Genomic DNA, 22895 nt, shown 5'->3' on the forward strand with positions numbered 1-22895 from the left:
AGCCGTGCTCAAACAAAAATTGCCCGCGTATTGTGCTGGAGGATATTTTGTTTATCTTATTCACAGCTATCGTATATTCGTCGCAGCAGCAGTACGAGAAAATGAAAAGAGAAGAAAAATAAATGATCGTTCCCAATAATTTTTCTTCCTTTTTTGGTCCCAAATTGCGCAAGCTGGCCTCGTAAATATATTCATTCGCTTATTTTTATTTTCACTTTTTCCATCCATACCGGGTATGATATAATTCAACAGACATAGGGCGAACTGACGTCCCTCCGCCGTCACCGCCGTGGTGGAATTCCACTTCTGCGATAATTGGCAATTCTACAAGACTCCAACGTCGGCACCCTTGCTCCTAATTTTCAGTTCAAACTTCACCGTACCTCACATCATTTTTCGTCACCGTGATTTATACCCAATTTGTCTCATGGACCAATTATTTTTATCCCCACCCTTGAATAACCCCTTTTTCTTCCTCTCGTTTCACGTTTACGCACTTTCTGAAATTGTCATTTTCGTTTTTTCTTTTATTATTTCTTATTCGCTTCTTTTGAAGCCTTTCTTGTCATTATTATTTATTCGTTTTTTTTTTTCTCTTTCCGCTATATTCGAGTGCCGAGAGTCTAGTAGCCTCCGGCAGGCTCGCGAAGTATAAGAGAGAGGCTGAGGCGAGCAGCGAGTAGGAAAGACGCAACGGTGTGTGGAGGTATACACGTATATGTAAGACTTTGAGTGTATGTGTGTGTGTGTGTGTCAATAGGAACCGAGGTGGATAACAATGAGAAGTATTGTTCGGAGGACAATGCTAGATCCCTCTGGCGAATAAAACGTAAAATATACGTTGAATGAAGCGTCCGTTCTCTGGCCCTGTCCGTCTGTGATCCGCATCTCAGAGAGAGAGAGAGAGAGAGAGAGAGAGAGAGAGAGAGAGAGAGAGAGAGAGAGAGAGAGAGAGAGAAACAGAGAGACGTGTATGTATGTGCAATGTATAGACATGGAAAGGAATAGAATCCCTTGGCACAGCTTCGGTTATGGGGTCCTGAGGGGAACTGAACTCTGCTCTAGTCCGGCAGCTCGCGGGACGGCGGCACGAGATCCGAGTAGAAAATCGTGCAGATTCAAAATCCATCTACACGAAGAGTTCTCGCACAGAAAGAGAGAGAGAGCAGGGAATAGGGAGGCGGAGGAATCTGGGTTCGGGAACCAAGGCAGATTCAAGCTACGGGATTCTTTCGCGGAATGATGCAAAGTAGAATATGCGGTGATTTTGCAAACGCTTTGAATTCCTGCGCGTCTCGATCCCTTTCCGCACGGTATCTGTGCGTGAACATGTTACTTTCCAAATTTTACATACGAATTTTTGTAAACGAATCCACGTCGACGTATAGAATCCTTTAAAAAAAAAGCAGTCTAAATGTAACGACCAAGGGAGTAAAAATCAGACGTAGTTTCTGTACGGATATTTTTTTTGTACGGTATGAATTTGCATTCCACATGACGTGTTTAAATATCAAATGACGCTTTGAAATAGTAATATGGATTCAAAAGTTGGAGAATTTTATCGTCGCGTTATATCGAGAGCAGATGGATTGGAGTACAGGATAAATGTTAGAAAAATTACATTCGCTTCTCCACGTTTCATTCGAATGAAACAATTTCGACTGATAATTATCCAACGAGAATTTACAGTTTATTCGATAGTCTACCTACGATCGTGCTATCAGGGTGTATCTGCGCCGTAGCATCGGAGCAATTCAATATAACGGTGATGGACGACGGGACTATTCAGTTACATCAATAAATCACACTCTCCTCTGTATCGCGTAATCCCGGTCCTATTTGCTCGCACAGTTTTCAGCGCTTCAAATTGCAATTCGCGCTTGAAGGTACAAAACTTTTAATTTCAATTCCGTGCAGCTGTACGCAGTTGAACAATTCTGCATTATACGCTGAGGCACAGACTGCGTATGTATGATAAAACGAGCAACGAGATTACCAAAATTATAAGTTAGACTAGTCCGTGATTACTCCGCAGTAATTTGGTTAGATACGTGAAACACGTTAATTGTGAAATCTCACGTGCGAGTGAACGAAAAGTTATAACCTTCGCACGTGTTTAATTATTTTCTGGTCTCCGGTTCAACGAACAAATTTACGATGCGTGTAACTCTTCTGTAAAATTAAAATGCACGCAGGAATCGTTTCTCGCATTCTGACCTCTCCGCCACCTGATAACGCTTCAGTTTCAAATTGAAACGCCACGAGAAACGGAAACAGTATAAAATTTCCACTCAGGCGAGGAAAAAGCCGGTAGTAGCTACTTCTTCGACCGGATGCAGTTTGGAGATCGTTCAGTCCGGAGATCGAGGATCGAGCATCGAGACTTTCAGCCACGTTTCTGCAGCGTAAAAGAAAAACGCCAAAAGAAGAAGAAGAAGAAGAAGAAGAAGAAGAAAAACACGGAGCCGGAGATGGGAAGATAGAGAATAAAAATAGAAAGAGAAGAAGACGAAGAGAAACTTTTCGTGCCCACCTATTGATTCTAGTTAAAAGTGTAGCTCAAACACTCGTTTGTCCCGGAGGAGATTTTTGGCGAGATGGTGAACGAACACGAACCGGATGAAGGGGCGGAGGATAGAGATGGAAAGAAACGGAAAGGAGGCGAAAGAAAAGGAGAGGCGAGGAGGGCAGGGGAATAGAAAGGAGGAAAGCGAAGGGTCGGAGGTTTCGATATCGCGTACGTGCCTCAAGTACCAACCGCGAATCATCCGAGACTCTGGCGGCACGCTACTCGAAGTGTCTACACCCCTGATTTTTTCCCTTTCGCAAAGGGGGCGGGTAGCTTGAGGTGGGCAAGGGTGCAAAAAAGACAGGAGAAAAAGGGAAAATCATAAGCCGCGCCATATACGATGAGAATAAATGCGAAGTAAATGAAGGGCTAATTAAACGAATCGAGTACCGAGACATCCGGATTCATATTTTGAATTAATTAATTAGCTGACAATGAAATAATTACTCAAGGACGAATTTCACGGGGGTAGATATTCACTCGGTATTCAATGATATCACAGCTGTGGGAAGAAAGGACCCCGTAGAATCCTTATAAAAATTGCCTCCCGGTCGAATAGGCTGGATTTTCAGTACGTTGAAGTACATATCCTTTCGATCAAAAGTTCTCACGGCCACAAGTCCCAAACGTCAATGGTTTCCGAGACACAAGCTTCGGAAAAAAGTTGTCCAGAATTGTTCATATGATCTACGGATTTCGTGATTTTCGTGAATTATAAAGCTTCAAGGGGACTTACAAATCACTCAAGAAACTGCACGGTTGATTTTCAAGGATAGGTAGGAAGCTGTTATACCAGAAGAAATTGGCAAAGTCATATTTCGCGTGAATCGGCTGTGCAGTTTTTGTGTGATCCATTTGATTTCAAGTCCAACTTGAAGCTTTGTAATTCGTGAAGATCGCGTAATCCATGGATATCAAAAAATCCATACACCCCACTTCCGAATCCTATATCTCGGAATCTGCTGATTTTTGCGACTTGTATCTGTGAGGAATTTTGATCGGAAGGATAAATAGTATAACATACTAAAAATCCAGCCAATTCGACCGGAATTCAATTTCCATAATGATTCTGCGGAGTCCTTTGACCAGCAAGTTGAAACAGAAGAGAACTATCGAAAAGTTATTTCTCTCTGTTTCGTTTTCGTCGACTTTTTTCGAAGAAGTGAATCTCCGAGGGGTTTCGAGGCGGGACGAGGCGGAGTTTTGCGGGGGATTGAAACCCTTAGCAAAGGTTGCAGGTAGGGATTTCGGAGGATTAAGAGTCTAGTCTCACCGTTTCTACTTCTCGCGAAAGAAGTTCTCTCATTAGTTGCCACTTGTTTGCTAGACGTATATACATACATATATATACATACACACACACACACATATATGTACACACCATCAGCAACGGGGTTTCGGCGAGCCGCGAGATCCTCCCATACATGCATACACGTGTATAATACAGCCGCGATTTCTTTTCAACATTTGAAATGCCAACGGGTGCGTGAAAAAACGTTTTCCACGACTGAAAATTTGGATCGTTATCCCTGCCCGCGCGTCCGCGATGCCTACGCAACTGCGCTTGAGTGGCTTGAGAGCAGGTGTAATTACAGTTGCGCGGCCATTCGCTCTCGATGATTAATTTCCGATTGTTTCCACCAGTTTCTTTGCCCGAGGCTTGCGCGGTGTTGATAAGAACCCGAAGGGTATAAGCTGTGTGTATTGTGGCTTAAGCCGAAGCCCGTTGCCGCCGCTTGTAGAGGCAGAAGTTTGCCAAGGACTTGATACTCGACGTTTCTACTTGCTCAGCCGATACTCACACACACAAATACAGAGCGAGAGAGAGAGAGAGAGAGAGAGAGATCCGCATTACCTGTGCAACGCAAACTTACTACTTCGAATTTCACCCGCAACCAGCAACGATTCGAGTGTCTTCTTCTCCGAGGTTCGGCGTCTCGGGACAGGACGTAGCTCGGTGTATAGCGTAAAAGGATTAAATTGAATTCCGTGGTGTCATTAACCCCCCTTCCATCCCCAGACCTCAATTTCCGTCCATTCGCTAACGCCTCGCTCAGCGTTGGCTGCCGAAGATCTTGCCCTACATTATTCATCGTGTTTCCTCCGACGATCCCGGAATTCCACGCCGTTAAGCTACCCCAAAAAAATTTCACCTTGTCATGCAGTTACCAGTTTTGCTTATAGCCGACGGATTGTCTTATTCTTTCCTTGTATAATTCCCCCCGAGAATGCGATATTGTCCTTCGCGATTTTCGAATTTAAAAAAAAAAATTTACCTTATTTTGCGGTATCCTTATTTTTATTAACATTTTCTAACTGAATCAGAAGTGGGATTCTTTTCGTTCGGGAGAATAAAGGGAGAGCAGAAAAAAAAATCAACCGTCAACTCAATTCCGGGACCCGACTGTTAAATTAAATGGGAGAAGAGTTGACCTCGCGTTTCAGCCCACACCAACAACTAACAATAAATGTTAATATCCCGTAAATTCTGCATTTGCAAACCTGAAGTAGCGGAAACAGAGGTGACCTAGGTGCAAGTTGAAAGTGTTTCGCGTGTGAAAATTCCCAAGCTTTTTCGTTGCAGCCCATGCTTGAAACGTGGGTAAAATTATTCCAATTACGAGCGCTGCAGAAGGAAACTCGAGCTTTTAATTACATCATTATTCGAATTTTTAATTACATCATTATTCGAATTTTTAATTATATCCGATTCTTGGTATCACGGACTCGTGAGACGAATTCGTTAGATGGTCTGAGATAGTTACACCTCATGTCGCAATTGCCATTAAGTTTCAAAGAGACGTTAATAACCGCGACCTAAAACGATGTGTTTGGTTTAAAAAAATATAACTCACCTACAGAATTAACAATGCACGGTACATAAATTTCAACGAAATCGTATCGCGGATGTAAGGATACGCCAGCTGACTTCTCGATTCTTAAGCCTCGGCGAGTTCTCTCGTCGAAGTCGAAAGCGGCTCCCGGTGTCTGAATCGGTCTGATCAAATTCATCAATTCGAAGTCGGCTTGCACGAACGAGGCACTGCATAAGTAATCGGGCTATCTGTTATGTGCCGTTCAAGAAACGTTGGGAAGTCGGGAATAAAATCTTCGCTACATATATACATATTTATATACATATTTATATATTATATATATATATATATATATATATATATATATATATATATATATATATATATTCGCGATTATTATCATTATCGCCGTTATTTTTCCGACGTATCCAAAAGTTCCCTACCAATCCGTCAGAGTACCGAGTGATTATTATTCCCCGTAACATTTCCGAACCAAGATTATAGAACGCGTATTAATTACTCCTGAGGCGAACTCGCGGTCAGTCCGCACACATCTCTAATGCATATCCTGGGCTAGGCCATTGCCATCGAGATTAGCGTGCAGATATTTCCGCCTCGATCGCGTGTTAAGTCGAGGCCATATTACTGACCTGCTGCAACTTCAACTCTTAATACTTTTCGGCACGCGAACTGTATAATCAGCCTTACTGATTTCTCGATCTTCGCCAACTTGTTGCACTCTGTTGCATTTTCGCGCCATCGCAATAAGCACCGTATTTTTCCTATCTCTGTACCGAAATTTTACACCGCAAAATCAAAATCCACTTCACCTGATATTTGAAAAATTACAAACCGTAATTACTGGCGACCAGTATTGCCAATCGCAAAATACCGTGCGTCTCTCGACTAGTGAGAAAAGCATGAGCTGCAATAGCCTCGAGATACGTAAAAGTATGTTTTACTAACAATAAGTGGCGACTGGCCGCAGGTGCTGGTTCGGTCCGGAGCATAGCGAAGGACAAAAGTCTCCTCGACGAAGCTGCTCGGGCTTCTCCTAAGTGGTGGAATTGGACAATTTCCTGTCTCTCCGTATTCTCGTAGCACGCGAGCACGCGGGCAGGCAGGCGGACATCGCAGCCGGACCGAGGTGGTAAAAAACTAACGAACAACGGAAAGGTCGATCCGAAATGAAGGCGAAAAATTTGGTATTTTCGAGCCTCGTCGCCGCGAGCAATACGGCCACTCGCTCGATACACGCTGCAAGGAGTTCAAAGGATTCCTTCAAAGCGCTTCGATAATTAGTCATTAGCGGTACGCCCGCGTCGCGTGATCCTCGTTCCACCGGCGTTACTTTCGCGTGTATATAATCCATACGTTATGCTCAGGTACCTAACCCACATGGGCCGGCCTGATACCGTGTACGGCCTATGTACATATGTACCAAGGCAGAGGGCACGGGCGCTCGCTGTCTACGCGTGTAAATAATGTATCGTACCGTGAAAAGTTGATGCGTTGACACCAAACGTCGGTGGTATACCCGCGCCATTTTCAATTAACATTTAAACATACTTCGAGAGGCTGATGCCCCGCGTCGTGTCGTTTGGATAGAAATATGTATGTTTGCATAAACGCGTATGCGGCGCGATATTGCGCCGGGAATATTACGACCCCCTGCATACATCCAGTTACATCGTCCGTGGTGAACATCGACGCTCGTTACCTCCGATCGATCCCTCATCGTTCGCGTTTTGATTGTTACCTAGCAGTTGCAGAAGGTAGTGCGGCCGAACAGGGAAATCAAGTTAACGATTCTGGACTAACAATCTGGAACCGTATTTCACCGTATTACGAAATTACGGGCCGGTCGTGATTTCTACCCCGAGTCTTTGGTTTCAAAAATAGCTGTTCCTCGATTCTATCGCGGGATTTACGCGAATCGAGTTCGGTCGCACGTCTCCTCGAACCTTTGATTCGTCATTTTCTTGTTTGAAGATTTATTTGACCGGATTATTCATGCCACGGAGCCTATATGTATAAAAGGCGAACGATCGACATTGGCTGTTTGGCTTTATTTACAGCCAGAAGAAAAGAGAAAGATCAATTTCTCACAATGTCCACCAAAATAGTGCTGGTGACGTTAATGTCAGGTTCACGGTGTCCGTTTGTTATTTTTTGTATAACTTGATCACGGTATCCCCCCCTCCTCCGACTTCCCTTGCATTCCTCTTAAATTTGAAAAACCCGACATTGGCAACTACAGCACCTCCAGTGTAGAAAGATCTTTCTGCAAATTTTCCACCGTTTCTTCCACATTAGGATCGTTCTCCTTTTATACAGGCTCCACGATTAATCCCTAATCGCGATTTTATTCATCGATATTTTTTGTTAGTGGGTATGGAAATCACGTTGGGGTGATAGTCTCCTTACGGGAAACTATTGACACGTTGTTGGTGAGAAATAATGAAAGATCGAATGCAAAATAACAGTTTAATAATCAGCTAAGCCAGCTCTGTATAATCCTTCAAGACGAATTTTCGTGTACAAACTTTACGTGACAAGAGTTTGGATTGGAAACTTTGAAAGAAGGTTTCACGCTGTTTCACACCTCGAGTGCCATAATTATACTACTAATTTAACTGCAGTACAAAGTAATCAATTATTGGTATTCTACTCTGCGTTCACAAACGAACAAGTATGTATACGTATACGTATAGATTCGTACCTAGCTCGCATCGCGTCGAGATTTTTCTCCTTTTTTTTCCCCTCTCAGTGCTTTTTTTCACTTGTTTTTTTTTCCCTAATACTCAGCTAATAAATAAGCCCTGCTTTCCGAAGCAATAATTCTTGAGGGGCGTAACAGACGGGAACGGACGCGTGCGGACAAGGAGGACAGGCTCCTTGAATTATGGGAATAATTCTTGAGTGAAAAACTGGGTTGGAAAATAATCATTGGTATATATATGGTTATAGTAATACTATAGTCGGTGTGTACGGAACTGATGCGAGTCGAAGCTGCACGTATATATTTGAAAAAAGCGAGTATAAATTATACCCATATTTTTTTGACGTGAGCAAAAATAGTTTTAGAGAAAATAACAGCAAGAGGTACGAGTACGGAAGACTACCGATGATTTTGTTGCAGATTCTCTTCGACTACTCAACGGATTCAGATAATGATTCCAAAGAACTTTACCCAGCAGTTCGGATACCGAATCAGGTACACGGGTTTTAACGACTCTCTGCGGTGAATCCATCCCTTTTCGTCTTGGTATAAATACTTTTAGCTTTCGAGTTCCTCTCGGATGTATTTCCGGTCCCCCAAAGCGGGGGGGGGGGGGGGGGGGTCCACACGATTTTCTACCCCTGAAATAATAACGAAGCGTCGAGTATCCCTCGCGACTAGTTTCTTCCCCTTTCGTCCCGTTGGAAACGCGCTCCTGAGAGTCTTGCGAGTAAAAAACAACCTCTTCAAATCAAAGTTCCAGTTCTTTGTGAGCAAGGGACGAAAGTATAGATACGTATTTCCCCTCCGATCTCCGCATACGTCGCATCTTCCCATGGTCTGTCACTCTCCTATTTCAAGTTCGTTTAAAGACCTGCTGGAAGAGGCGCAGACCCTGATAAACTTTGATGAAACGGTTTTACGATATCATCGTCGAACCAACCGCCCCGCGGTGCTGTCACTGATTACACTCTCGATCCTTCAGATCGTACGTGCACGGTGCAGGATACAGTATCTACGCCTCAGAGCCCCGTCTCTTTCTCGTCCACTCTTCAAATCCCCCCGGGAAGTCGCAACTACACGATGCGACAACTTCCGAGACGTGCCTTGACGTCTATCTAGCATTCCATCGGTTTTCTGATTTGTCTAAAGCGTAGAAACCCTCTTTTTATCGTTCTCATCATCGCTAATCCTTCACGTTTTTCAGGATACGTGGACGCGACGAAGAGAGTGATAATGATTGATAAACGATGAAATTTATATTTCAAGGAAAAGACGAAAGGTCGAATGGGATGATAACAGGGGCGAGAAGCTTAATGAATTCGAATCTTCTCGTTCCGGAAGAATCGATGAGAAAGATATTTCCGATCAGTGGGTGTATTTCGAGTATAAAACTGGGGGTTTGGTAATCGTATATACATATATGTTCTAGCTGCTCGGTATAGAGGGACTGTGCATGATAGATGAGAAAATCTAACAGTTTGTTGTTAACCCAATAGGAGAAAAAAAAGTGAGACAAACTTCCCGGAGAGGATTTATGAGAGTTTTGAGCTCGCGGATCCATACATCACTTCTACGCCCGGAGAGCAAGGATACGATTGGTCGACCAAAGGTCCTGCACCACTCCGTATACACCGATATGTGCACGTAGAATCGCGGAGTTTTTACAGGTGTGGATCTCGGCGCGACAGCCGCTCGGACAAATATTCGAAACGAAATTTACCTACGGATTTATTTACGAAACGAATATATCACTCGAGGCCACGGCGTAATCCTACCGATTAGAAATTCTCGTCGATTTGAGATTTCAAGATTTTCGTTTCCCCCTTATTTTTCATTACGGAAAAGCCGGGGTAGAGAAAAAGAGATGCGAAAACGAGGGAAACAAAAAATGACCAACTCGAAAGCCCGGGATGTTCGCGAAAAGTGTGCAGGAATAGCGGCGTGGCTGACGTATAGCTTTTTTGTTTTTGCATTTAGGAATTTCTTTTGGTGAAATTCGGTTCAAAGCCCTTTGGGGCAAAGCCATCGGGCTACCATCGTTGGCTGAATGATTGATTACCTCGGCGCTAAGTAATTACGGTTAAAATGCACCGTCGAAAGATCCCAGGGCTTATCTGATGTCAATGATATACTCGCTGCCTACGTTCTACTCACCGCTTGCTTTAATGGTTATATTATAGGTATAATATATGTGCGGTAGTCTCATTTATTTCATTGATAACGTCTGTATAATCTCCTCTCTCTTATCTCTCTCCCTCTCCCTCTCTCTCTCTCTCCCTCACCCACTTTCCATCACACCCTCTTTGTCTCTTTGAATTCGTTCAGCAATTTTCTCTACCGTTTACGTCTGGCTATTGTCTCTTCTTAATGGATTTTTAGTTACTTCATTCCAGCAATGACGAAAATATACCAAATCTCATTTCGATCTTTACGTAACATACACGTACCGTCGAAGAAATTAATCACTACTTTTATTTATCGTTCCAAGTCACTGCGCATCTCGGCTTCAATTTTTTTACCATTCCATTTACGAGGCTGCTAATTTTTTTTTATTCTCGTCAAATATTATACAACATTTTCATTACACAAAATCATCAAGATATCAAGTCGAATAAAAACTGTATATATTTTCGAGTTTAGAAATTTTTACCCCTGGATTTTCACAAGTACACTTATATTATTTCACTGTAAATTATTGTGTAATTCCTCTCTAGCGTGACGTATATTTGTTCACTGCATTTTAGAACTCTACGGGGATGAAAATAGAATAGAGTAAAAAAAAATAAAAAATTGTGTCAAGTTAGAGAAATTAATTTTTTTTTTTTTTTCTTCAAACCGCCAGTTTTTACACGAAAAACGTTTTTAATTTAGTCCGAGTGGGTAGATAAAGTCCTCCGTAACCCGACGGAGAATAGGCGGGGGTTGAAGAGGAAAAGGAGGAGGAGGTGCCGGGAATTCCGCGGGTCGAGTAGGGAATAGGCCGGAGGTTTTTTTGATTAATTAAGTAATTGCTTGATGTATCGTTCGAGGCACGGCCCGGTGAAAAACACATTACGAGGTACGAGGCAGGTACGCGAAGGGTGGGAAAAAAATTGACAGATCTTTTTGTACCCCGGGTTTAACTAAGGATTGAATTATAATGGGTGCCGGGTGATTAATTGCACTGAATTTTTCCGATAATCCAGGCGCTTTGCTTCCCGAACGAGTAAGGCTGCAGGAAGGAAGAAGAAAAATATTGAAACACGACGGCATGCCGATAACTATAATTACGAGTATCGGAACAGCAATTACACGATGCACAAAATTTTGTCCACAGCGTTATATCTTTCGTATGCAAAACAGTGGAACAAGTATTTTCGCGGTGGGAACGGAGAATATGGATATACCTATTTATCCTCACGAAGCAAGTTTCGAAATTTATGAGGCAGACACCCACTTCGTCGGGGACGCCGCGACGTCGCGACGACGACCGGGTCGAAATCTCTTGACGAAAACTAATTTTTACCTATATAATAGAAGAAAAAGAGGCCCCGACAAGCGTTCGGGGTCGGTATGAATTTTGCAAACCTGCATTCGTTCGTAATTTATTTTTCCAACCGACGGGGCAGACTCAAGCGTAAATTGTGTCAATTGAAGAGAGCTATCCCGGTTAACGGATACCGACAGACAGACGTCTGATACATAATACATGCATGTACCCATACATACGGTCATGTAACGCGGTAAGGGCACCAGCCTGAGGTGAACTTTTACCGCGCGTACAAACATTTCGTCCGATGCATAAATTTTCTAGTTTCTAACTCAACGCCCGCAATCTTTTCGATGCACTTTTCAAACTTTTCGAAAAGTCTAAGCTGAAGCTTTGGTGCAGCGCGTTTTTTCGCTCAGTCGGCGTGAATAATGCCGGAGCATGTATACCAGGGATATACGTATATGTACGTTCTTAATTCGATGTACGACACATATCTCACCGCGGCCTGTCACACCTGGAGTAGAAAACTTTCCTGTTAAATATGAAAGCAAAGAGGAGTTTGAAACTCGGCAAGCATCCGCAACTACCGGCCGATCCGCCCCAGCCCCTGTTCCATTCTTCCCATATTTTTCCAATCTTTTCAACTTCCGGTAGTGCCCTGCAGGGATGCATGCCTAGACCGCGTCAGACAGATGCAATCTACACCTTGAGACCTTGATTTTAATCCGTAAAAAAAAAGGTCCCTAATGATATTACGAGGCCAAAAATTGCTCGTGTCGTTTAACGCAGAGCTCATATTTTTTGCTAATATCTTGCGGAGACGACACTCGCGTAGTTAATTTACTTTTTTTGCCGACTCACGGTACAGAGCTAGAGTCTGATGAAAATATTAAAAATTCAACCCAATCCGAGCGCAACGACTTGTCCGCGGTGCTTCTGCTTCAGCCCGCTCTTCCATGCAAGATCGAACTTTTAATTGTCCTTGTTTAAGCGTGGAATTTCAAAGCGGCTCTGATAACTACGCAGGGGAGCGAAAATTGAGCCGGAAACATTTTGCTTCCGAGTTTTGAGATTGTTGGAAAAATTTAATAAACGTGTGAATGTTACATTCTGTACTTATGTATACCCATTACACGTATATTGTATATGTACGTATATATTATGTATGCATGTATTATATCACCGTTGTCACTTTAAAAAAGCTGCCCCGATCTTCATATTCAACCCCCGCCCTCCCCTGTGCGACTCTGCAGCGTCGTGTCATTTTTAAAGCAGGTTATTATATAATAAGCTACGCTTGAATATAAATAGCAGCAAATAAGCCGAGACTCGCGCGCGTGCCATAGTCATTTTTCCACGGAAGATTCACAGGATTAATTTAATCACTTTTTCACCAGCTAATGAACTACTTAATTAAAAACAAAAGGCGTTCAAGAAGACGAGTCAAACAAAAAAAAAAAAAAAAAAACACGGCAACGCGATAGAAAAATGAAAACGAAAGAAAGATGCTGCATTCAGCAGAGTGGCTGGAATTACGCTCGCGCTCTGCAGCCTTACAGGTACTAACCATCATCCCCCGCAAGTCTCCGCATAAAACACCGAGTTTTTTTCGTCTTGGCCGAATTTGATGCCGCGAGGATAAGTGAAATATGTATAAAATTAAAAAGAATTAAGAAATGCGAAGAAGCAAAGAAAGTATAGGAGGACAAAAAATTGTTTGGCAACTTGCCCCTTCTTCCCGAAAAAGTTATTCTTGTACACAAAATACGGCAAATGACGCGGAAATGCGAAGGGATGATGCGAAATCGCGGTTGGTAAATTTCAGCCCCATCCGGTTGCCCGGCAAAAAGGGTGGCGATGGTGGATTCTGGGAAAAAGGTGAAGGGTCGGGGTTTGAAGAATTTCTTACTTTCGTTGTTTCGCAACGGCGAAAGTATCCTTCGCCTTGCGTAATTAACAAAATAATTAAGCAAACTCTGCACAATTGCCGGAGGTTCGCCCCTTTTGCGGGCCAGAAATCCCCTTGATTACAACCGTCGTCGGTGGGTATAACCATGAAGGCCCTTGCCGCTTCGCAGTTTATATACATATACATCGTACATACCTATTAAGAGGTAAATCTACGGGGACGAACACTTCGGAGTCGAACTGTTTATCCAAAACTTTACCAAAACTTTTTCAACCCTTAGATTCATCGAGAACGATGCCAAAGACATAATAATATATCTGTCCGTACAGGTGTTATGAATACGCGACAAATGCTGAGTAAAAGTAGTCGAACCGAGGAGAATCGACGTTACAAGCGTCTTGTGCGCCTGCAATTCGGGCAACCGAACTCGCACGCGTGATGTTGCACCTCGTAACGTCGGTACATTTTTCACCTCTGTTTTTTAATCACGTGGTTACCTTATTTTTTTTTTGTTTTCTTTTTTGTTTTTTTTTTTGTCTCTTTTTTTAGCATTTTTCGATAATCATCTCTCCGTACCCTATAGTTGAATACACCGTTGAATATTTTATCGCAGCGCACAGAATGCGTAATTGTTTATTAAAATAACTAAATTTTCCGATAGACCGGTAGCTGTTAATTTGTGCAACAAAAACGCGCAGGAAATTACGTAGAGTGTTATACATATATACTGCATTGTGTGTACTTTAGGCAAAAGGAATGCCATGAAATCCGCATCGATGAAACCTTTATATAGCGAATGTATTCATATCGTTTCAATTGCAACTACTATTGCACGCGCGCAGTATTTTAGTGCACTACTGTGTTTGGGTTGAGATAATGATACAAAGTACAACGGTTGAGTTAGAGATGTTAACTATAGAACTATGAGCAGCGATAAACATATTTCATTTCAGGTTTTTGGCTCGCTCCGATTTCCAGTCAATTTTAAACCCAACCTCCATTCAGGAGAAGCTACGCGTAGCAAAGTTTCAATTACATATAAGGTGTACAGTAATTTTTGATCGCAACGCTGGCTGCTAGGTCAGTATTGTAAATACACACCGGCAAAGATTTTATTCAATTTTCTTTTCATTTCCTGCAATTGTTTCTCTCTTCAACTTCTTTTTACTCAACCGGTTGTTCGAGCGAAACTATTTCCAAGATTTTTACCCAGTCATTGCGAGTCTCGATTTTAATTTATTGCTCCGTTTCGTTGTTGCTTAGCGTCGTTTCCCAGGAGGCAACGCAAACAAGTGACATAAATTGTAGAAGGATCCTTTTACGCATTATGAACAAAAACTTTATAGTCGACTTAACCAGATACCCATAAAAATTTCAAAAACCAATCAATTTCAGTCACATTGTGACAATGAAAAATAAATTTCTGTGTAAAGTTCGAGGTTTAAATTTCCATTTTATTTGTCGCGAGAATATTTAATTTTTACACCAGTACCCAATAACGTTGAATAATTCAAACGGTTGATAAAATAAATACACCTTGCACGTGAAAACAGAGAAGGAAATAATGAAAATAGAAACAGGAATAAGCGGAGTAAATTTTATACTCCAAAAATTACGCACTGACAACGCGTGTGTAAAATACATTCGGACTGGTCTACATGGATCTATTTCCGCACAGCGATTCTGCAACGTTTGAATTATGCGCCTACTTGGGTGAAGATAAATGCGATAAATGGGAATGAAAAGTAAATAGGATTCCTGGACCTCGGTACTCGACAACTTACGTATACCTACCTATTATATGGGCATAAAGAACGGAACCAATTTGAGAATTACAGCGAGAGGAAATCATGCCGGATGAACGGATCGCGAGCTGCAGCGACTTGAGAATTTCTCATTTGGCTTCTATTGAAAAAGGTTGCTGGCTGCCCGGCCGCTTGTGTCTGTAAAGAAGGGCCTTGATGCAATAATTGAATCCACCTTTCCCCGCTTGTCCAACCGAGTTCCGCAGCTTCGCCGCCGCCTCATTCGCCATTTTGCCATTTCAAGATCTACAATTTTCCTCATCTATTCCCTAACACAGCCGGAATAAAGGTCCGCGCGTTCTGCACCCGCCGATCCTATAGGAATAATAACCTAACCTTTTCCTCTCTTTTCTGAGCAATTTTTAACCTTGGTCGTTATTATACGAAAGCTCAGCCACCCGTGACCGTAGAGTATTTGCGAAGCTTATTGCTTCCGGTTGACTAGATTATTCGATTGATCGAAAGAATCGAATGAATCGTTGCAATTGAAAATAAGGACCCGTGCGCATTGGCTGAAATTTGAATAATACCTTTTCAAATGTAACTTGGCCGAGAATAAAATATTTTACAAATCCCAAACCGATCTTTGTCAAATGGTGTATAATACGGAATCTATCTTTATCACTCTGTCGAGTTTGACACCTAGATTTCAAGTGTCAGAAAAGCTGAAACACCCTGCAGCGATAGCGTTAATCGCGCTGATTCTTTTTGTATCCCTGCTCTCCGATAGTTGATTTTTATCATCACCCTGTGGCGCGAGAAGTGTAAAAACGGGAAGAGAGGCGAATGCTATACCTGGCACGTCCGCACCCTTGAAAATCAAGCATCCATACACACACGACCGTGACTGCAGTACTACTTGAGACAAAAGAGCATTCCTATCACCCACAGCTCTCTCTTCCGCCCTAATCCTTTCTCTCTCATCCTCTCTCTCTCTCTCTCTCTCTCTCTTTCACCCTTTTTCAGCTACGACCTCTCCATTCTCCCCGACGATAATTACAAACTCACCGATTATTGGGCTGACGGTGCAGTCCGTGGACCACGCGGCACTCAGGGATGCTGGGGCTTTCCTGAGGGTTACGGGAGCTTCGTGCAAGGCCTGAGGGACTCGAGGGGTAGGAATAGATTAGAGCTAGTTACGAATTGAATAATTATAGGCCGACGCGTACCTACTCGAACTTTGGCGTGGGGAAATTAAAGGGCCGAACGCCATGCCGGGGACTCTCCGTCTTCGAGGGTCGCCCTGCGCGTGGCTACGTATTTTTTCGACTCCAGTTTTTTTTTTGTTTTTTTTTTTCTCGTTAATTTGTCTATTTTTCGTTTCTGTTTTATCTAGCTGCGGCTGAATCTCCATGCAAAGATGACCGATCGCGGCTGGTGGAGCGAAAATTCAACAAGGCATAGCCTAACGCTTCGGCGTCACGCGTACTTCTTCCGGTTGCGTGTCGTGACTGTCCCTCGTTTCGTCATTTTATTAATTACGCCAAGTACTCGGGTGCGCCAGCCTTATGGCTCGTGTTCTCTCCAGTTAAGGGTAGCGATGACTTATTGTTATAACTGATGAAAGCCTGCGTGAACTTTCCTCGTCCTCCTCCTCGTTCTTTGCATTGCAAATACCCGTACGCGGCACAGAGAGTGTCATCGCTCATGCTTTCTTTACCATCCCTTAGAGTATAGCCTAAATGAATTCAGAGCTGAGTGAATGCGAATACTATAAAAAAAAAACGTGCATTTATTTGTCAAAGAAGGATTTGTATACTTGACGAATTGTTTCACGTAACCGCGTTTGTGTGTAAATGGTGGAAAGATGAACGATGCTTTAAGTTTTAACCTATGATAAATGAGGTTGAAACAATCGAATTAACTTTCACAGACGCTGATTGTTACTCGTCATTCTGACCGTTAATTGTTTAAGAACTTTGTTGGCAGTAGTTGAGGAGGGTTTGCAAACAGCGTCATGTATGATGCCGAATTTTAGTTCGCACCGGGGTACGAATATCGGCAAGAACTTTTGCTTTTACATCTTTATTGCCTTTGTTTTTGACAAATTACACAACTTGTAAAGGAAAGTTGTGATTACTAGGGACTGATTGTTAGTCTGTGATATGCTTGCACGTGCCAAGTACCGCGTTGTTAATATACCTGTACCTAATACGTGAGGCTTTCCGTCGGTTTATATCAAACTTTTGAAGAAGACACGACCGACGGTATAATATGTCTCAACTCAAGAGATGAAAAGAAAATAAGACATGAAACGAAAAGTAATATTTTTAGTCTCTTGAATTTTTACGGTCCTTTGAAATGGAATTTAATGTTATTAACGTAGATTCCTTCGACGGACGAACGACGATCACGCAGAAGTATGTAAGCGTATTTGGGAATGTTTTTTATAAGGGTGAAAAAAAAACATGTCTCTTGAATCCCGGTTGCGGTTTCACAATTACGATATATCGTTGTGAAATATTATCATTTTTTTTAATTTGTTTTTTTTATCGCTTAAAACTTATTTGTCCAGATGAAGAAGTAAGCTCGTTGACCGACTCGTTGCACGTATCAACACCCACGCAGTTACCGTATAGGTACATGTGATTATATACGCTTTATCCGTTTCCCTCACGTCGCTTCTTCGCACCTTTCCTCGAAGGTCCCTCCTTTTCATCCCTCCTATAACCAACCTTCCCGACTCTTTTACTCATCGTCGGTAAAAATGTCAAACGACGCGCCGCGAGGGCTCAACTTCGAGTGTCCCAGTTTACCTTTTCTTTATGCTTCTACCGCGATTCGCAACGCGTCTGATGATTGTCTAACAACAAGTACGGGTATCAAGTAAAAGCGTACAGCCTGTTTACCCTTACAGCGAAAAAGAAGAATCGATACGTTCGAAAATGATTCGAGACAGATTCGAGTATCGTCTTGACATCGGTTCGGAATAGAATAATATTGCGTTTATGTATGGTTCGTTCGTCGAGAAACGAGAGGTGGATTGTGGGATCGGACTCGACGGTGTTTCCGTCGTTAAGAAAAATAGCAAGATAACCGGAAGGTGTACGTACGGTGTACGAGGTAAGGGGCCTGGGGCACCAGACGCTACGTTGTATGAGATGCGCATCTTTATTCGAAGCGCACGTGAGATTACCACATGGCGAAGCTACGTTGGGGGGATCTGCTTTGTATACCCCCGTACGTTTTATACCCTAGACCCAGATAAACGTCGAGTGGAATATTCAGTCTGTATTCTCGGATAATATATGTACCTCCGTACGAGTGTTTACACTTAAAGAAATTATTGTTTTATGTGAAACAACTGCAGCGCTACCGTCGTTCGACGCAACAGCTGCGGCTGCGTCGTATTTTAAACCGGCAGGTCTCGGGTATTTTAAAGAAACCGGATCTTAGAGGAGGAATAATAAAAATATAAATTTTTAAATTTTCAGTAAGCATCCCTGTATCGCGTCTGCAGTCCGAAGCTTGCGAAACCTTGTTATCGATCACTACTTCTATTTTTTTTCTTTCTTCTATACACAGTGAAATTTATCCATCGCCTCGAAACACAGAAATAACACGGGCTTTGGTAAAGTTTCGTGTTTATTTATTTTTATTTTTTATCTCCTTATTCTTTCCTCCTTTCAATTTTTAACAAATTTTCTTGTCGATTGTTTGCTAGTGCAATTGTTTTCTTTCCATAAAATACTTACATGTGTCTATACACATCCACACTCATATCCATCTACTGCAGATATCGGCTCGTTGAAAGAAAGGTATGTACCGGCACAAAAATAGAAAATATGTTATATCGATTCCGGTTATCATTTCTATTTTCACACGGTATTGTCGATGATTTTTTTCCTTCAATGATCGATTATACAGTAGCGGCAATAACGATGAGGTGGCAAGGAAATCTCTGAATCGATTTCGGCCAAAGGAAATAAACAAAAAAAAAAAAAATATCAGACAAAGAGTAGAAGGGAAGGAAGAAGGGGGTCATTCGAAACGCGATGTGCAGTAAAAACGGGCAATCACTCAGGCTGGTTAACAGCTATCTCGATCACTTGGTCGTCTTTCTGATTTCAAGACTCAAATCGAAGTTGATAGCAGTATAAGATGAAGAGCTGATCATTGCCCTATGCCGTCGCTGCCAGTGCAGCGTTTTGTCTATAGATATCAACTCTTTACTTTACGACTCGTCTTTACGACGAACAAGAGAACTGTAGGTAAGCGAACACGAGACGGGATAACACAGGCATGATCGGCATCTCTCACAGGGCGTCTCGCAAGAATTAGGTCGTAAAAATGACTACCCCTTTTATTCGGTTCTCCCCCGCCCCCGCCCTTATTTTTCTATCTCTTCTTTTTCCCCTCGCTTTGCCCTCTCGACGTATATTCACCCCCTCCCGTTTTCCCCCGTCCTCTCCATTTGTTGCGATCGTGTATTTCCTCTTCCTCTGTCCCTCTCTTCCCTGCACGAGCACCTAATATCAATCAATTTTCGCCGAGCCAATTCGTAAATAACGAATTCAGCTAATAACGTAGAATATTCGCAAAAATTTTTCGATACATGCAATTTTTTTTTTATCCACCTCATTTTCAATAATAACGATAACGAAATAACAACATAATGAAATAAAATCGAATGAATTTTCAAGGAGCCTTCGTCGCGTTTGGCGAATAAAATAATTTTTCTTCTTTATTCCCTCAAACCTTATTAAGTCCCAGCAATAACCGAGAGCGAAAACTCTTACCAATGAAGTAATGATTCCCAGGGTGTTGACGAAAAATGAAAGAAAAGGGAACGAATGAAAAGAGTTTGCACCTTCGGTTTCTAAACTCAATTAAACGACTTTCAGACGCTGGCAAATATGACTCGGAGTTGAGACTATTGCAGTCTCTTTTGCACGTAATGCATCAGGCATGTACGTGGAGAAACGGAGTGCAAAAAGTAAGAAAAAAGAAAACAATTTTTAGCAAGGAATAACAAAATTCAGGCAAGTGTAAGTAGTGGAAAATAAATCAGCGAAATTTTAACTTCGTACCTTCCGAGCAACGACTATACTAAAAAACACTTCATAAAGCAGTCACTCTGCAATTTCAATTTGCAATTTGCAAAGCAGATATGAGACATAACATAAAACTGGAAAGTATTGTCGAAAAAGAGAAACGAATAAGGGTTGAAACGAACTCACCCAAACCCTACCGTACATCCATACACGCATACATTTATTTACCATACGAAAATTAATGTTTGGTCGTATTTATCCGTCAAGCGATTCCATATTTCGCTTTTATACGACCAATTTTGTCCTGCTCGCTGAAACGATAGAAATCGCATTTCTATAATAATATTCCGTGCTGATTTACAGCCGAAGAAGGCCTCGCGAAAACAACTACATTTGTTCAACGTTGCTTTTATATAAGCTGGTATATATATAGTTGCAGTCCAACGGCGACCTAATCTTTTACCCATCCCTTACGCATCACGGCTTATACGGAGAAAAAATTCAACTCGAGAGTTTTCAACGTGGGTGAAAATAGCCGTGAAAATGCCAGGCAAACACTATTCGGATCGATCAATTTTCCGTTAAAATTCCATTCGGTCTTTTCTTTCTCGTTTTATTTCGCCAAGGCGAAATAATTAGGAAAACTTTTCTAATAAGCTTCGTTCAAGTGAAAGATACACACGGCTCTCAACCTCTTTCATTCGGCCCTAAATGTGCCTATTTCATTCTGTTGTTCCGAGAACCGGCTGACGTGAAGTGGAGTCAAGTTGATAATTACGATGTAATTACGATTCGTTTTAATCTCCGCACGTTCCCCGCTGTGTAAATAGGCGCCCCCACCCCTAACGACCATCCGGCTTAGTCTCGACGTCTATATATACCCTATACCCAACTTACTTTCGTTCGCACATTGCAGCTTGAATTCCGTTTCGACTTAAATACGTGCCCGAACGATCCTCTCGGCTTCGAGTATCAAGCCACGCCGATACCCACCACCAACCCATTGTTTTCTTTTATCGACCTCATTCCTTTTCCGCTCTTCTTCAACCACGTCACCTTTAACTCGTTCGGCGTTCACTCTTCTTTTCCAAATCGATTTTCGACACTTTGAACCGGTGTGTAGGAAACAAAAAATAGCAAAAAAATAAAATAAAAATATATAGATACGGACGAACGTAACTGAAAAGAGATGTTCGGGACGTTTTGCGAATTTTAAATCTGATCGTACGCCTAGGCTTGCCGAAATGACCGTTCGATAGTTTCGTATTTTTCTTTTTTTTTTTTCTCCTTCAAATACTCATTTTTTGCCACCATTCCGTCCCAACATTATTAATGAAATTCTAGGAACCGATATCCTTCCTCCGGGAAACGAAGTAATTCGCGCTAGAATCTATACCGGTTAGCTCCGAATGGGATTGCTTTCCTGTCGTTGACAATTCTATTAACGGAGTGTTACCTATGTCCGTGCGGTAAAACGAACCCAATCTACACCCGAGTACTGCGAGTAAGCTGACACTAGGCAGAAGAGCCGAATGCTATATATATGTATATATATATATATATAAATACACCTGTGTACACGCTTGCTCAGAAACAACTATAATAATATACGAGCAAATAGAATTGAACCCTTTTATGAACCCAAGTATTACGAACAATCATTTTTACCTTCAAAGTAATTCTGTAATACTTGATAACCACTTCATTCCTACGCATTAAGTTCACTTGGTAATTTGAATTATTGAATTAAATAAAGGCATCACCCGGAGTCTGTTGGATTTAATTTATCTTGAAAATTCAACATTCAACAACTCCTTCGCTTGTTCACCGTCTAAATCAAACTTCTATACCTGTCGACTGATCACCTTCGTAAGTTTCACGAAACACTTGAATACTTCCGAGAAATTTTATCAAATTTTTATTGCCCCGTTGTACAAGAGTCAAAATTTAATCGCGAATTCGTCCAATTACCCAATCCACTCTATTCCACGTTTCTCAACGAAATCCTGTCACCGAGTTTGCGGTCGTCCAAGTTCGCTCCTCTACAGGCGAAGTTGGCGTCTATCCTGTTCGCGAAAGGTTTCAAACGAAGCAGCGAAGCACCAGACGCGACCGGAGGTTAATTCGGATATTGAATTTTTGACCGGTAAGCGGGAAGCGGTTGATCCTGACTACGGTGTATCTTCTTCTCGTGCAAACCGTCGGCCCTGTTAACTCACTTCGTCAACTCTCTCGCGGGTATCTGGCTGGTGTTTAACTCCGTACAGTTTATAACCGAGAATTTGCGATACCAAGAGAGCACCGACTGCGAGAGAACTTTCCCAACTAGGGACTGCAGGCTTCGTTCGCCCGAGTTTACGGGGTCGCGTTGAAACCCACAAATTATAAGTTGAACACTAGGTAATCCAAGAGTTGGTCCTGTAACGCGGCAAGCGATACGCGCAGGATGAAAAACGATCCTTTCGATTATCGCACCTTCGTCCACCTCGATACGCGTTTCTCTCTCTTTCGGATCATCGTACACGTCTTTTCTCACACCCCTCCGTTGACCGGGCATATGCTTCACCAGACGACGTAAATATTTGATCGGATATCTTATCGCGCG

The 22895-nt window shown here is 42.3% G+C and overlaps 1 protein-coding gene across 2 annotated transcripts in view; it reads right to left on the reverse strand.

Moving 5' to 3' along the window:
• LOC107226445 (leucine-rich repeats and immunoglobulin-like domains protein 1) overlaps window positions 1-22895 on the reverse strand; it is a 296998-nt gene that overhangs the window by 127774 nt on the left and 146329 nt on the right. The window lies entirely within an intron of this gene.

Source organism: Neodiprion lecontei, chromosome 2 (assembly GCF_021901455.1).
Source record: "Neodiprion lecontei isolate iyNeoLeco1 chromosome 2, iyNeoLeco1.1, whole genome shotgun sequence".
NCBI classification, from domain to species: Eukaryota; Metazoa; Arthropoda; class Insecta; order Hymenoptera; family Diprionidae; genus Neodiprion; species Neodiprion lecontei.